Source organism: Alosa sapidissima, chromosome 13 (genome assembly GCF_018492685.1).
Source record: "Alosa sapidissima isolate fAloSap1 chromosome 13, fAloSap1.pri, whole genome shotgun sequence".
Lineage (NCBI taxonomy): Eukaryota > Metazoa > Chordata > Actinopteri > Clupeiformes > Clupeidae > Alosa > Alosa sapidissima.
This window is the reverse complement of record NC_055969.1, coordinates 33,426,600-33,430,768: the sequence shown is the minus strand read 5'-3', so window position 1 is coordinate 33,430,768 and position 4,169 is coordinate 33,426,600. Positions and strand designations below refer to the sequence as shown.

Below are 4,169 nucleotides of genomic sequence, written 5' to 3'. Positions count from 1 at the left end.
AGAAGCTGACCCATTTCTATTCACAGCCTGTGAGCCAGGCGCTGTGAGTGGCGGGCACTTTACCAAGAGGCTCCATCTACAGAGCGGCCACCATCGGGCTGCCCGCGTGCCCGTCTCCTGCCAGCCGCGGTGACAGCACACAACGGATCTTCAGAGATGCCACTGAAAGGCATGCCTGATGCGGTCAACTTAGGGCCTCATCAACGGTCACTCTATATATACACACACACACACACACACACACACACACACACACACACACTGACATAGGGCTGGTCATGGCAGACATTATGTCACACACATGATGAGCGGATTAGAGCCGAATCTATCTGGATGAAACTGCTCTGCTTTTGAATGGGGGCCTTTGCAGAAGGATAGTTGAAGTATGGCAATCAGGGCAGGGTGAATAGGGAAAAAATAGAGTGAGAGAGAATCAATCGTACTCAAGAGTGCATTACATCACTATAATACTATGGCTGTATGTTTAGATTGATAGCACAGTATCAATAGCCTCTGTGTTGAATCAACCACATTTTCTAAAATCTACCCACTTCGGAAGATGAACTGCCTTTTTCGAATGATAGGGTCATTTTAGCGAACACAATACGCGGGTGTGATCCACTCTACTCTAGTCCCCCCCACTCCATATTTAGCATATGTCTGTAGGATTGAGGAAGGGGCTGCTGGGCTGTGACCTATTTCACTGGGATTTAGTCCCCGCTGACAAAGGCTCCCATTTTGTTTCATAATGAGGGACAAGCATTTCAATGGGGACAAGTGTATCTCATCCACTTAAACAAGACATGGAGGCCTGGGTCACACACTCCTAAAGGAGAAGTGTGTGTGTGTGTGTGTGTGTGTGTGTGTGTGTGTGGGGGGGTCACCATAGGTATTATAAACAACCACAGACAAAGAAAGCAAAGTGTGAGTGAGTGTAACGTGCCTTCACGACTGGAAGCACTCATCCCTCGTAGGACAGAGGCTGGAAACACTCATCCCTCGTAGGACAGAGGCTCCATACAGATGCCAGTTGCCCAGTCGAGATCCCACCTGACTCAGGCGGGTTGAACTGGCACAGGCTCAGTTGCCCGAGGATCACCCGTTTTTCCAGACATTCTGGGAATGTTCAGGGGGGCAACAACACAGGAGCGCCGCTTCTCTATCAGGCCTCTGTGTGTTACTGCTTGTGTGTGTGTGTGTGTGTGTGTGTGAGGGAGAGAGAGAGAGAGAGAATGTCTGTATGAGATCAATGGGAGCAGTCCTCTAGCCTTGGTGAGAGCCGTGATTTGGCACAAGAGCAAAAAAACCACACACTCCACACTACAGCGAAAAAAACAGAGGGCGACTGATGCAACACACAGTGGTACGGCACCTCAAACGGACGGTAGTGTGCTGTTTACATGAGGCGCCGCACTACAAACAACACCGCAGCATTTGCACACCACGCAAAAGTGAAAATACTGTCTCATCCAGTAAAAGGGTTTTATTCAGGCTTTCATCATTTACAGTGTTAGAGCGACGTTTTTTGTTATTTTTGTATTTCAGATGTCCTTTTTTTGAATGTGCTTTAATTATGTATTGTGATTCAGATGTATTGGAGTACCAGCAAAATTTTGCATATGTAATTATTTTCTTTCATATAATTTTTACCGTTGTTCACTCTCTCAGTAATGTACATATGTATAGGACCTCAGGAGCCTTCATCATTTTGGTTCTGTATGTTCAGATAAAATAGTACAAGAATAGAAATAATACGAGATGGGTTGAGATCTTCTACATTAGAGAGAGAGAAAGAGAGAGACAATGAAGTCTACCTCTGTCAACTGACCTTTAAAAAAAAAAAAAAAAAAACGTAAAATCATGAAATGCAACAATGCATTTTCTTGGGGGTCAATAACTACAACTACACTGTAGAGCCAAGTGTTAACTAGCATGGACCGGATGTGTGGAAACTGAGAATAATCCTGAATTGATTTGGCATCTTGAACTTTGAGTTGAAAAAGAATCAAGAAAGACATTAGGTAAAATTATGCAAAATTTCTCCTTCTATGTAACTTCTATGTAATTATTATTATTATTATTATTATTATTATTATTGTTATTATTATTGAATTAGCATCACTAACATTTTTTTCTTGAAAATCAGATGAACTGAATCAGATTAATAGATCTATATCAGAAATGACAAATGTCAATAATTAATTTTACAAACATTAAATGGCTACAATCTTCATCAACACATAATCAAATATTATGTATTTTCTAGACAATCAGATTTTCCAGTTTGCAAATGACTATTAACAAAAAAAGAATCAATTAAAACTGAAAGAAAATCTAACCATAGATGAAAATATATGATTCTATTCAACATTTTTCACATACTTTAAAATTGCATCTTTTTAGTATACAAATTTATCAACCCTAATTTTAATTTTCTATGTACTGTATGCGCTTTTCTAAATGTCAGTTTCAGTTGTGAGGACTTGCCATTTCTGTCTGCAACCCGAGTCAGCAAGCTAATTAAAACTTGAGGAATATTCAAACGTCCTCTTTGCATAAGAATGTGGAGTGGGCCGCGCTGGCTGAAGGGGGCTTGTGTGCAGGCCTTTTGTTTTTGCTGGGCCCCTCTCTTTTGTTCATTCATTAAGCAGAGGCTGTTCCTCCAGCTCCCAGCTCCCGCATAACCCAGGCCCAAGCCTCAAGCCTGCTCCAGTTACCCCTGCGATCATTCCCTGTAGTCGGACAGCCCCCGGCCTGAGCTCCTAGCGCAAACGCACACACGCAGACAACATACTGTACAGCATCCCGCTCATGCAAAGAAACATCAGACAAAAATGTTTTAACCAGACGATAATGTGCTGCAACTTGGCATGCTTTGGTGCGGATGCGAGCGATGTCGTCCTAGCTGTTTTTTAACCGCCGAATGGTGAGCGTAAACAAGCTCAGTAAGATGCTTGGCACCGAATCAAGAGCCGCACAATGCAGCTACCCAGGGCCTCACAATGCAGCTACCCAGGGCCTCACAATGGTCGTCGTATCATAAACAAAAAATGGGATTGTGGGGCTCATGCACACCACACTGAGCCCTGTGTTTACCACGGCAAGCGCGGTGATGCTAACGTGTGGCATCAGGGCATAGGGAGAGTGAGCCGGGCATCATTGCGCCAGGGCATCGAGCCTCTGCCGCCTACCTCTTGCCACTCTGGGAGAGGAAGGGACGGCACCGAAACCAGGAGAAATATCCAACTGATTTTAACAGGTGCACATTCTCAGCGTTCTACGTTTCCTTTGTCTAACAAAATACTATGCTAAACTAACCTGATGTATTTACTTCTCCGCAGGTGAATTGTACTTCTCATTCAAATTAATTTCAAATACATTTTTCATAATTAAAAAAAAAAAAAAATTAAAAAAAAATGTTAATAATAATAATTCAAAGGAAAGAATTAAAAATCATTACCATTCTGATAATAACTATTTCTACATTTGCATTGCACCTTTTAAAAAAGTGTGTGAGCATGTATCAGTCTCCTTTATAAAAGGGCAAAATGTTTACATTTTCCTTCAAATTGTGCTATTGTCATTATTCCTTTCTAAACCCGAGCTTTGATGTGCCGGCAACTGTGAGCGAGATAGCAATGGCAGCATGTCCAGAGGGCCTTTGGAAAGGTGTACTCAGCTCCCTGTGGGCCTCCACAAGCCCCTTCTGATTGGAATCAGATGGTGAAGTCAGGACAGCAAAGGAGAGCTGTACGCAAAGCCGCCTCTCCATCTCTCTCCCCACCAGGTTCAAAGACCACTCTCACTTACACAACACACACACCGGGAATTATTTCTGTACAGTCTGTTTTTCTATAACACCTCAACATATTCTCTCCCTCCTCTCTCCCTCTCTCTCTCTCTCTCTCTCTCTCTCTCTCTCTGCTGTCACCTCTTCCCAGGCCATGATATTTCACAGGTACGTCACAATGAGAGACACATGACACCTCCAGTGTTAACTGACACCTCCAGAATAATTTCCACATCCTTTTAAAAATATATTTTAAGATGCTCATGAATCACCATTTGTGAAATTGCGACAGGGACCACAAAAATACCTATCTAATAATAATTCCAACTGATGTTAACCCTGCCCTATAAATATATTAGAATGAAGCAGTTTCTTCACA

The 4,169-nt window shown here is 42.6% G+C and overlaps 1 protein-coding gene across 24 annotated transcripts in view; it reads right to left on the bottom strand.

The window, feature by feature from the left end:
- tcf4 (transcription factor 4) overlaps nt 1–4,169 on the bottom strand; it is a 162,241-nt gene that overhangs the window by 55,999 nt on the left and 102,073 nt on the right. The gene's annotated exons all lie outside the window — the stretch shown is intronic.